Below are 13,782 nucleotides of genomic sequence, written 5' to 3' on the forward strand. Positions count from 1 at the left end.
ATTATTTATAATTTGGAGAGCAGATATTCCAGCCCACATTCCTTGCAAGACTCTCATGGTATCCTCTCCTCATTGTGACACCTGATCACTTTTTTCTACAACTTGCTCCCCATATGGAAAAGTTCCTATGCAGGAACCTGTATGTCCTCCTCTAGAGCAACTATCAACATAGAGAATTCATTCAGCTTTTCTGTGATGGCCTTACGATCCTTGGCTGCTCTTTCCACACTTGAGCCATTTCTTAGCCCTCAGAAGTTGTTTCGCACAATTTCTTCTCTGCTATGAAAAATATTCTTGTTATTGTGTTTATGCTTCTATCAAATTATTTGTCAATATTTTCTTTTGCTTTCTTTATTAGTGTTTACATTTACACTGCTAGAATTTATGCTTTCAGTTTTTTCCTTCTTTGGACACTTGACAAGAGTGTTTCCTGTAACCTGAAGAAGGTCTTTTATTCCTAATTGCCTTTTCTATTCTGTTGAGTCTTCTCTCCTCGTTATTTTCCAGTTCTTCAGGACAACTTATGTCTTGGCAGGCATGGGTTTGTTTCTAAGTTAGTAATATAATTATATTTACAATAATTCAGAAATGCAAGGAATCTGTAGAGCAGTAGGAAAGTAACTGTCTTGTAAAACAACAAAATTACAGCTGTAAGTAATACAAGACAGAATAAGAAGGTACTGTAATATGCAGCTTCCTTTTAAATGCTACCAACATCTGGAATAATTGGGATGAATGGAAAAGGGCAAATTAAAATATAAAAATGCCTTGTACTTACTTTCTGACAACACAAACAGTCCACGTCTGCCAAATCAGGATTGGTGATGAGGCCAGGTACCCTTGGATTTCTGCTGGGAAAGCTTTGTTGTATTTTTTTTCCAAATATTTACTATGTTTCAAGTATCATCAAGGGGAACTAATTTGTTGGCCTAGAAAGAGTGAAATCCCATGCTTAATAGCAATGATTTTAACGCCCATATTTATCCTTCTGTTGTTAGCTTACAGCACTTGGAAGAATTGGACAAGAAGGGTGTTTAGATCTCAAGTGTAAGGTTTTGCTTTCTGTCATGTTACATCAGTCTTGGGATCTTTTTAAGAAGGCGTATTTATCAAGCTGTAATGTAGGTTTCAATCATATCTGTCAGTGGAGGATAGTGGAAATTGATGAAATATGAACAGAAGTGTGCAAAAAATATAGAAAAGACCTTCACATAGATACCAATGTGTCCAAGTTACTTAACTCTTCAATTTGCCCCAACAGCTGACTTACTATACAATTTTCCTGTGTTTGTTCCTAACCTCACCTGTGAAGCTTTTGTTCTTTCCATGTGACTGAAGTTTCATATATGATCAAATAGTATTGTTATTTATCAGCAAGAGATTTATAGCCACACAGACTTGACCAATCAGGACTATATTCCACAAATAACCAACTGATACAAGAAAAGTTATTCAAAGAATAGGGTACCGCTAAATGTGCATTAAAAAGTGGCCTTATATTAGTGGGTAATATGAAACCAGGCGTGTTCTCCATTTGTATTTAGCTCAGAAGATATCCATCTCCGCTTGAAAAGGCAGATTTTTTTAGAGCTGAGAAAAGGTTTGTATGCCTAAAAGCTTGTAGCTTTCGCAATTACTTCAGCTGTTCTGATGACAGATTTTACCTCTACCTGCAAACCATGACTTGAGCATGTTCTTAACCACTGTGGGCAGTGATCAGCAGTAATTCTATCACTTGTTTTGATGGCAACTTTGGAGGCTGTTAATCCTTTCACTGCAGAAGACTCAAGACTAATGACAGTTTATTTGTCTACACCTTCTCTGTATAGTTTAAGACTGAGTCTTCCTTTCAGTCCTGGTACTGCACACAGGAATAACTGTCACCAGCTAAATGGACCTGTAAAGACCCTATTTATCTGGTGAGAACTTTCCGTTTGGGTTTTGTTGCCTAGTGCTTTCCTGACTCCAGTTTCCCTGAATATTAATGTATAAGAAATTTGGCTCTTGCTCTGACTTTTTAAGCATAGTTATGAAGGTGGGGGTGGTGGTTGATCTCAAAACTTTGGATGTCTGCAGTGACTGATGGCTATATATGAGATTGTCTCCCTAGGCTTCTTTAGTGGTCAACAGAGAGAAGGACCTGGTTTAGATATCTGCTTTATAATGGGATGAGTCATACCTCTCTCTAGAGACCAGAGCAGTCTCTCTGCTGCTAACACCGGGGTCAAGGCAAGTAACTCATATGCAGAGTCTCCTCTGTAGATATCTTTATGTGGTCAAATGAATCCCACCCAGAGTATGCTGTCACTGTTTCTGAGTTGTAAAATTTCATTAACAAAAACAGTTGAGGGAAAACACACAGTACTTGAAAATCTGTTCTTTTACCTCTAGCTTACTGATTTGAATGCAGACTGAGAACGCTCACGGTCTAACAGCTGTTCAGTGACCTATGTGACATGCTTTGAGCCTTCAGATTTTGGTTTTGCAAAGTCCTAAAAATAACCTCCTTTTTGGTATCCACCCACTCCATTGCCACTGCCTGCATGCTTTTTGCCTGGTGTTTGCTCAGGCATGTTAAACATGCTTTTTTGTACCTTCTTGAAAACAAGCTCTTTAGGTAATTATTATGCCAAATGCAAGAATATGGGGAGGAATACAGATTTACCTGATCTTGACAGCAAACTCTATTGTCTAGAGCTAGTATCAACCAGCAAATTACCAGCCAGGATATCAGGAGACAGGACTTCCTAAATACAGATTTTCACTCAAGTCTTCTACTGACTTGATACCATTTTTCCATGCAAGCTAAGACCTTTGTCCTAATTTTGAAAATAATTCACGGTTTAAGCCCCAGTTGCATCAAATTTGCATCTATGAATCCTGCTGACAGCTAAGCTCTTCAGAGATTACACTGACCACAAAGCTAAGAGTGAAGCTGGGGATGCAGTCTTCTCTGTTCAGGGCATCTGACTAAGGAACAAAAGTCCATGGGAAAACAGCTGTAGGAAATGTTGCAGAAGCCATGAGAAAGCCTTTCAGCCCCAGAAATTACAATGCACGATTTGAACACCTTTCTGTCTCTCCATCTCAAATTCTTATCTGAGAAAGCCATACCCCGACAGAATTTTGGCCTTAAATATACTGGAGATTCCCTGAATCCCTCCGTACACTTTGCTATTGCAAATGCCTTCATATAGTGCCAGGACTGCTGGCAACAATATAAAACCCTGAGATGTACAGAAGAAATATTGTTGTGCTTCCTAGGACTATAGCCATTGAGTGTGCAGGCGGTGTGATTGCACCAGGACCTGGAGGCTGAAGCAGCCCACGCTGCAGAGGTGGGCGATGATGGAGGCAAGTGCCAGACAAGTTGGTCAGCTGTTGTCATTTGTTATGCCAAGGAACATACCAGCTCCTGGTGCTTCAGGTTATTTGGGGAAGACAGTAGTCTCATTGCCGATTGAAGAGGTTTACACTATCTGTTCAATTTCCAGGGGATGTTACCATGTGCCTGACAGGACTAGAAGCCAGTAAAAGGATTAAAAATGCAACTTTCCTTAAAACATTCATGTAAAATCTGTACCTACCTAGTTGAATGCCTAAATTACTTTGACTTTCTGAGGATTATATAACTATACATTTTCCATATACAACACTACTTCACGACGGTTATCTGAAAAGGCTGGCTATCTGGAGCCCACCACACAGAAGCGTTAGTATATTAATAGTATCTGTTGGTATAACTGGGAAACAAAGCTGTAGAGAGTTAGTCAATTGAGTGATACTAGGCAAATTAGAAAATGCTTGCGATATTGTTTTGAAATGCTTTGATTATGGAAGTGTTCGTAATGTAATGACAGTGTCATTAAACCCTGGGTACATGTCCATACCACTCTCCCACCGATGCCCCGGGGACCCCATGAGGGTTTAAGAGCTGTTTCTGTACACAGTGAGACCTCACTGTTACTCAGAATTAGATCAGGCTTTTTGTCTTGAGAGTGCAACCGATTACTAAGAAGAACAACACCACCTCTTAAAACCCCCATTACTGGTGCTGTCCCATTCACCAAAGGTTCCCAGCCCTTTTGTTAGCGCAGAGACACACAAGCAGTGGACACAAAGTTTAGCAGCTGCAGAGGTAGATCTGACAGAGCAAAGGTAGAAAGGAGGAGGTGGCTGGTGAAAGAAACTCCAGAAATCTATGTAATAACACCATTTCTAACTATAACCTTAAAATAATAACTACGCTGTTCATCAGGCATTCCAGCCAATAGCTCATGTGCTGTCCCGTCGCATCATACACTTACATCCCACTGGTAATGACTTGTTCTTTGAATTGCAATTAACCTATTTAAGACCAATTAAGAAACAGATCTTGAATAGGCCTGCAGTATTACAGCTCAGTACTCACAGAAGATGACAATGATGTTTTAATTAAATATGGGAGCAAAAGGTCTCAAACTGAAGCTTACAGCTAACTAAGCAGCAGTCATTTGGTTACTGAACAGGCAAGGAGCTTTATGGTCTCCTTCCACATGTTTCAGCCTCCATAGCTCTCAAGTTTGCTTAAGGCTAAATAGCTTTCCTAATCTATTATTGCACAGAAGAAGTCCCTCCCGCCTCCATTTTCCAGATCGCAGTTTGGTATGTTTTAACAAACTATGATAATCCCTTGGCTTTTGCAGGGCAAGAGTATTGCTGATAAAGTGATTTCATTTAGGCAAATTAACTCTGTTAGTTACATGAAAGATTGAACACTGTTATCTTATGCCGGTATGTGCAAAGTCTCATAAGTGCAAAATACACATCAAGGGCCAATTTCACATGAAAAACTCCTGATAGTATAAGAGCTGGTTAATATTTCTGAATTATTAAGTCTGACAGCATAATCATGCTTTTTTGTTGTTTCGGCTGTTGATACCAGATGTTTAATGCACAGTAAAATGTGATAGTGTAATAGGAAGCATTTTAAGGAAGTGCAATTTTGGAAAATGAAGAAACTACTTGGGGTAATTGAAAGCATAAAAACAGATGCTGGAACTTGGAGCTGGTTTAGTTTCAAATAAAGTGGAAGCCTTCACTTAGAAACCTGTGGATATTCACCATAATTTGCTTTCTCTTTTTTTCCTGGACGCAGACCTGGCTGGCATTGCTGCAGCCAGCTTTGGCCAGGAAGTTGGGTCGAAGTGTCGAGTCTCACTGTCACGTGGTGTTCGACACTGTGCCTTGGCTACAGTCACTGCAAATGAGGAGGGATCGCTCCTGCTGCGTTAGGGCTGATTGTTCCGCCTCTGCTGTTTATTTAGCACATGATGACCACAGGATTGAATTAAAAGCTTGACTTTAACTCTCTTCCTGGGGTAGGACTGGATTCTAAGTAAGTGTTGCAGGTATTGCAGGGACACCAGATTTAAACTGGGATGTGTTACCAAGCTGGTTATAAAAGTTGGCTGAATTTAGACCACATGATGCTTTTGTTAACTATTAAAAAATGAGATTTAAAAGATACTGCACAACAGCATAAAACAGTATCTGTGATAATATTTATTTTAGATAAGATATATGTATATATGGTCAGTGAGTTGCATATTAAAGACTAGCTTCATATGGAAGCAACAGACAATAAGGAGCGCTGATCAGTATTTTGGGACTGCTGAATCTAATAACATAATCATGCTTCCCTTCTCCTTGCAGTTTCTTTTGGCACCAGATGTTTAAAGCACAGTAAAATGGAACCTTAATGTTCTCTGTAATTAATGGGTGAAAGCACAGAAGTATATACAGGCTGGTTACGTTTCTATTAAGATGTTGTCAGATAATTTATGAGAGAAAACAGATGTTCCTTTAAACAATTTTCACTTGGTGTGCCTGGAATTCCCCTTGAGAAATGACAAGCTGTGGGAATTTTACATGACAAAAAGGAGTGAATTTCATACTTTAAAAATAATTGTTAGCATACAGAACTTCTACACAGCTGGAGACAGGAAACTTCGTCACAGTGAGAGCCATTCCAGTTTGATTATACATTTCCTTGCGTGCTGCAAGAAGTGCAGACCTTAGATAAAGACCTCACAGAGCTCAGCTGAAGGAGAGAGTTTACCTACAGGAGAAGATTAGGTTTCTTCTGATCTCTGACTATTCAACATGTTGATTTTGGGTTATTATTTCTTTTTTTTTTCCTTTTTAATTTTTTTAAATTGGTACTTTCATTGCCTCAAGTAAGCTCTGTCAGATCATCTTTGACAGCCATCTGAACACAACTGGTATTTTGACTGTCTTCAGTGGCTCTGATTTTCAGAGAACAGCTGCTGAGAGCTTTCTAATGACTTTTACAGTGTTACAACTCAGTCACCCAAAAGAAAGCACCCTGATAGGCCTTAGTTCAAATGGGCTTTGGGTCATTAACTTATGGCACAGTGAACTACATCTTCAAAGCACCTTGCAAGTATTTTTTTAGTACAACATCCCTCACAGGTGAAGAAATTATTTTCCACCCTTGAAAAAGTGTGGCAAAAAATGGAAGAATACAGTGAGAAGCTACACAGGTATAAGCTGGGCTTATACTCAGGGCTCAAATAGTTGGTCAGATACTTGCAGCTTTGATATTTATCTAACATCAGCTGAAGGGCAATAAGCATCTGTGAATACAGGCTTAGCCCATGGATAATGAAAGTTTAATTAGCTTACCTGAGTCCATGGTGAAAGAGGTGTAGTGGCTTAGATTGTGCACTGCAGCATTCCTCTTGTCACCGGTCTTCAAATCCCATGCTCAGGCCTCTCAACCATGATTTGAAAAATTCATAAATAGCTAATCAAATTACTTCAGGGACTATAATTTTCTAAATGGGGAGAAAACTTCCACTGACTTGTCTTCTGATGACTGGTTTTCCCAAGCTTAAATAGATGTGACCAAAGGCTGCTGCCATGTGGTCCAGACTGATAGGCAGGACAATAGGTAGATGCTGAGTGTTACTTGCTCAGCACTATTTTCCAAAGCAAAACAAAGATTCAGGATCAGATCCTGGGTTTAAGATTGTCCCATTATCTCATTTCAAATTAAAATAAGATTTCCTAATCTTCCATGGCACAATCTGCTAATATTTTTTGTAAACAGATGTGTAGTAGACAGCTGTTTTGTTTAACAACCAACTGAGAAAACCAGGCTCCTGCATGTAGTAAATAAACAGATGAAATGTTAGATTTAGAATCGCTTCTTTCAGAAATACCAGCCTGAAAATACTGGCTGGGGCATGGCTACCCAAGTCTCTTCTTAGCAATTCACTTTCCTCTTCTGGAAAACAGGGCAACTTCTCTGTTACAGGCACATGTGAATGAAAAGGATAAGCCATCCACCCTTGAGCCGGTACATCGTTAGTTTATCTTATACAAATAAGATTTTTTTCAAAATCAAATTTGGGGAGCTTTGGTGCAAAATTGCACTAATGGGTTACTTGTAAACATGGATTACAGAAGGAAGCACAAATAATACTATCCTCATCTGAAAGAACACCCATCCCTCAAAATCCTATTGATTTACCACAAGATTACAAGTTTTTCTTGCTTCTAGTCACTTAGCACAGTTTTGTCAGACCTTCTGAGAACTTTAGCTGATACATTTTGGAAATTCTTTTTTTGATTTTCTCTGTGGTGAAGAACTTAAAAAAAAATCTATTTCTGTATGGTTTTGTGGATTTGACATTTGCTTCCCTCATCTTTAGTAATCCTGGGTTGGTAGAATGACTGAAACATCATTCCACTATGCCTCCATATGGCCAAGATTAAAAATGAATACAACTACAGCACATCTGTCAAAAGTAACTTACTATTTAATGAGGAATCAGAACTCCAGGAAAAAAACCACCTTTGTTCCTTTTTTACAATTCAGACTTATTTCTCCTGGCAGAGTGGTCAACTGGGTATTGTTCTCATTAAGCTGTATGAATCCCAAACTGTCAACGAATTATTTGAGATGCCCAAAACAGAGTAAAGGAATATTTTCTGAGATTTGTAGACATACATATGTATATAATCATTTGCATAACAGTAACTATTTAATATGATAAAGATTCCCACTTCGAAGTTCAGAATTGCTGGAAATAATTCATATAGAGCTACTGTATTAACGAAAATTCTTGAGAAGCATGGAATTTTTTTTCAAATGTGTTTCTCTCTTAAGAAAAAATTAAAGAATCCCTATATCTCGCAGTAAGCTCCATGCATATCAATGGGTTATGATAGAAATTGCCCTCAGGAGGAAGGAACACTAAAAATACTTACCCTGAAACTGAAATCATGATTCCTTTGCTTGGAGAAGCACGTCAGTGTAACAGAAGTGTTCTCTGCAGCCTCCGTAACCCCAGCTGTACTTTTCAAGGATACAGATGACTCTGATGATAAGCCAGGCTGGCTCTACAGAGCACTTTGTTCATTCCCCAAAAGATCTGCTGCTCGAGGACTTGGTGTCAAGATAACTTACCTTGCTTTGCTTGCAATGCCCTGGGAGACTGAAAGAACTCCTGCTCCCAAGAGATTTCAAAAGAGATGTGTTTTTTAAGAGTCTGTTTAAAGTCAGGTGTTTTTGTCTGTTTTCCTGTGAGACAACTGTTCCTGACAGTATTTATTTATTTCCAGAAGGTTTAGGTCAATATGCCTACTGTATTGATTATACAGGCAGATCCTGAGCTCAGCTAGGCTGAAGTAAAGTAAATGAAATCACTCCAGATTTAAACCAGTGCAATGAAGGTCAGAACATCGCCCATAGTTTTGTTGTATGTGAGCCGGTGTTCTCATATTTGCTCAGAGACATACATTTGGGTGAACCTGAGGGTTCTTCGGTGGTGTTGTCTTATTTTGTGCATTGTACACACTCTCTACTCTTTGGCTGCTCTATTGTTGCCGTGCTGTTCATTTAGACAGTCACAAACCACCATGGAAAAAAAACTTGCCGAGAGATTGGGAGATGGATTAAGCTTCCACAGCTCCCACTGATTTTAAAGGCTTTTAAAAATTAATGTGCCTGAGGACCAGGCATGTTACAAGACTGTAGGCAGTGTTTGCTTAGAAATGGATAGCTAAAACACTAACCAGTCATGACAAATACCCTCTCCTTTAACAGAACCTAAATTTAATGATGAATCTCCCTCCCTCAGAAAAACAGAAAAACAAACAAATATGTTTTTATGTTAGGAGAGGTTATGTTTTCTGAGGTGAGAGGATAAATGTTTGTGTCAAACTTAATGTCAGGAGAAGAAAGCCACACTACCAGAGCAGCAGTTAAACCGGGTATGAACAAAGATTGTCATTAAAGAGCAGATTTTGAATATATTGTTACAGAACAAATTTTGAGATAAGACAGCAAAACAAGGAATTAAACAAGACATGTAGGAGCAAGGGGTTCAGAGAAACAACAGAAATGGAGAGAGAAAAAAACCTGAGTGCGAATTTTGGGGGAGAAAGAGAGTACTGCTGGCAATCAGTCAGGGTAGGAGTCAGCTCCGTATTAAGACACCTTAAGCTTAGGCTTCTTTTGTACTGTAGGTGTTTTTCACATGTGCTTTAGGTGTCCCAATCCCCTTGGTGCTCACTGGAGAGCTACACTGCATGGAGCCCGGAGTTAATCACGGTAATGACTGTCCATTTTGAGGGTAACTGTCTCCATTGACTGTAATGGCAGTTTAACTACCTTCCTTATATGTAGATGCCTACTATTCACATTTGCACATTAAAACACATCTAAGTGCCCTAATCTTGAACATAATAGGCTATGTTGAAATGGCAGGTAATGATGTGACAGGAGGCAAGTGGAGACTCTGGCAATGGAAGCCAGGCAAACATGACATTAACCAGAGGAAAGTGATGGCTGGAGAAGGCAGCTATAACCCTGAAACTGTCTGAAAGCATGTAGGACCTGTGCCTCCTTTTCTTCCTCCCCACCCCTACAGTGAATAAACTGGGAGGCAAATCAGATTAGGTAGCCTACGCTAAGGAAAATAAAAGTGACATCAAAATGTCCATTTAGTGTGGTTTCAGTTTACAGATACAGATATATTCCAGTTCATATATATATATATAGGCAAGTTAACCCTTAGAAGTATTTGTACTGCTAGATATTAGGACACCCCTCCTCCCAATCTAATCTTATTAATATGGAACAAAATTATACATATGATGTGACTTCCAAATCTTCATGCTATTCCTACTTGTTATTTCTCATTTGCAGCAGTGCCTGTGAGAATAAGGGAAAGGTACATATTCAGAAGATGATGATAAACAGAGAGGATAGTCCTCGAGGTTCTTCATTAGTGAAGAATACACCACATTTCCAGATAGCACTTTTGCTGAACATGCTAGGCCATCTGCTCATGAGGCTTTTGGTTTCATTTCAGACACAACTGGCTTCAGCCCATCTCTAGCAGTCAATAAAAAGAAAGTTTCTAAAAAATGAATTATCATCCCAAAACACAAATCGCATTTTGCAAATGTTGTGATAAAGTTTCCGAACAATGCAAAGTGGGCTACCATATGTGCAAACCTCTGTGAGCTGGTGAGGAGGGAGACGTTCCCATTGTAGCTCTCTGAGGCCATGTATATTTTCATTTTAATATATCAGCATTAAAATCTATATTCAGTCTCCTTTTTTTGTTAGTCACTACTAAAAAACCCTTTTGTTTAGTTTAAATATCCAAGTTTAACAATTGCTTTTCTGTTTCAAAGCAGAATGTTAACATCAGCAGTCCTAAGAATGCAGCAAAATGGACAAACGTCATGTTGGTTAGAAGGAATTTACAGATGTTTTCTAGTGCAGCCTCTCACTTGAAACAGGACTATCATTAATTCAAGATCAGGTCAGATGTGACTTTTTCCATCCAGCTGCTGAAAATCTGAAAGGTGGGCTAAACCCTGATTTCTCTTGGTAACCTCTTCAACCACTGCATTATTCTCCTGGTGACAAATTGTTTCCTAATGACCAACCTGAACCTCCCAAGCCACAGTTTGGGTTTACTGTTCGCTTTCAATATGACAGTATATTGTATAAAGCCAGCAAAATCTGTAAGACTCAATCAAGTCTCAGATAAATTTAATTAACAAAAATCAGGTAAAACCTAAGGGGACACAGGTTCTGTCTGCCCATCGGCACTAAAGCCTAAGTCTTCTGAATGCAGCACTTTACTAATAACCCTGTGTCCACAAGCATTTCCAACTTGCAAGCAATAGCAGAAGGGATCGTCAGAGGCAATCAACTACCTGCATTTGATCTAGAGTTAGTTACTACTTTTCAAAATGCCATACATGAAAAAGAGAGACTGATGGAGATCATGGAGGTGTTGGGGTTGAATACCCTGCTTGTCACAGGAAGGACAGCAAGGAACTGCGGGGTCTGTTGCTGCTGAGTATTATCAGTAAGTTGTTTAAAAGGCAGGTTTCCTGTGTGCTTTGGCAGGCTAAGTACTCACTGTTCACCCTGAGTTAGATGTTGCTTCACTGTTTACAGTTTACACCAAAAATTTGACATAGGTGATAAAAAGTTCCCATACAGTAATCTGTACATAATTTTAAATGGCATTTGTGGTTCATCAGTGGCCTCCTGACACTGGAAGAGCAGGTGTTTTGTTGACATTTTAAGATCTGGATGGTCTCAGTGCAATAGCCTGTTGACTGCCAAGTTCCAGCACTGACAGTCTTTCAGCAAGGGAGGGGCACAGCAGAAGCTTGGCTTTGGAAAGACACTTGTCTCCTTTTGATTGTTTTGGGTAGCCTGGAATCTAGTGCCACATTTGGTTGAACCTCTATTACCTTTTAGTCAAAAAAAGCACTATCTGGGCTAGGCAGATGTTTATGGAGGTATAACGTCAAATAAATTATTAGACTGCTCAGTCAAAGATGAAGAATTGAGGCTCTTGACTCTTTGGATCAAGCTGAATGATCTAATACGTGAAGGACCTTCTCAGGGCTGATATGGTTACTTTTGTGCAGCACTGTTTGCTAAGATGTGTGATAAATATTGCACTGCTATCACCCTTGTTGTTGCCATTTTGTGAATATATAGCAGACTTCAGCCTTGAGGGCTACTGATCTGGCACCTTTCAAAAGCACAACGCTCAGAACGTGTCATATGGACCAGACCCAAAGACTTAAGGTGGACCTGAGGCACCCAGCCCTCTGACTGTGACAAGATGTTGGATCAAGAATACCGATTCATTTTGGACTCATGCTCAAAGCTAAATACGACACATAACTTTTCAAGATGAAGGCTAAGGGACAAGTGTTTAGCAGGACCAGACATTTCTAAAAATAATTATCAGGTATTATACATGAGCAAGATCTAGAAATGGGTATGGGGTGGATATTAATAGGGTAATAATAATAACAACTATGTCCATAGTTACAATACTAAATATTACAGTAAAATCAGGTGTTTGGGAAGGACTGCACCTTCTCAGTGTTCCAAGCAGAAACAAAACCTTCCTCAGAATTAGAAGGAAACTTATCCTTTACACAAATCATTCTCTAACCAACTTCTGCAAGGACTTTGTAGCTTACACCACTGCCTTTGATGCAAACTACTGTCCAGAATAAAAGAGTAGGCCTCTTGTGATGGCCAGTATGATGATAACTGCTTTTCATGGTTTTCAGAGCTCTGGGTCATATCCCCAGTTGATATAACCTGGCATAGTTTTATTGGAGACATGAGCGACACACTCATTGGTATCAGACCATGAATGACCTGATTGTTGCCTCACTCCATTTGCTGTCATTTAGAGCAGGAATATTAACCAGGAAAGGGAAAAGTTATTTTGCAAACACTTTAAATACAATTATTTTCATATTTGCAATAACTAACATTAACTGTAAAACATTGAATGAGTGAGAGGTACCTGAGTTATTCACATTTTCTGGGTGTACTTTAAGTGTCTCTTTTCTCCAGATCATGCGAGAAGATAAGCAGCTCATTTGAAACTCAACACGTTGCATTGCCAATAAATCACAATGCAAAAAGCTTTGTTTTTCTGCCAGTTAAAATTCTTTTTAAAATAAAAGTGAATTGTGACATTTGACTTCTCTTTAGTAGCTTGTCACTAATGTAACTTCCTGAGTTGTTGCTTAGAAAAACACTCAGTGGGAAGATGGATACCATTGCAGTGGAGAAAATATTTCCCTAATATTTGACTTTCTATAAACTTTTAAGGACATTTTAAGATTCAGAAAAGAAAAAAATACTTAGCAATTCCTGCACATATTTTACTGCTTTCAAAGTTGTTGAGACAGAAACTTGTAAAGGTATCTATTTTATTTTAATAGGTGGTAGAATAATACGCCATCTTCCAGCAGATGAATAATTACACTATTACACTTTTCTGCTTCATGAAGATTTCCCCTGACTTTGGTAGAAGTTCTAAATGTGAGAGACTCATAGGCTCAAGTCCTTGATGTTTTTAGAGCTGAAATAGTATCTGTTATAAGCGCAAAATTTCCAGCAGGTGCTCCTCACTATGTCATTGAACTTCTTAAGTAGTCTCTCCGTTTGAGTTCAATAAGACTGTTCAGGCTTTTACAGCTAAGCACATGCTTAAGTGATATACTGGATGAAAACCAACTTTTTTCTAAAATATATATAATGAAAAATATTCCTTAAAGTTTTATAGAATGAAATGATTGATAGGGATACTTAAGCAAGTATTGTGATATAAACAGATTCTTTAAGCAAGCTAATTTTTATTCTCTCTAAAGCCCAAGCACTGCATTAGAAATCTAAATGCAAATAGAGGTAAACTTTAATTTTGA

The sequence above is a fragment of the Phalacrocorax carbo genome, chromosome 2 (genome assembly GCF_963921805.1).
Source record: "Phalacrocorax carbo chromosome 2, bPhaCar2.1, whole genome shotgun sequence".
Taxonomy (NCBI): Eukaryota; Metazoa; Chordata; class Aves; order Suliformes; family Phalacrocoracidae; genus Phalacrocorax; species Phalacrocorax carbo.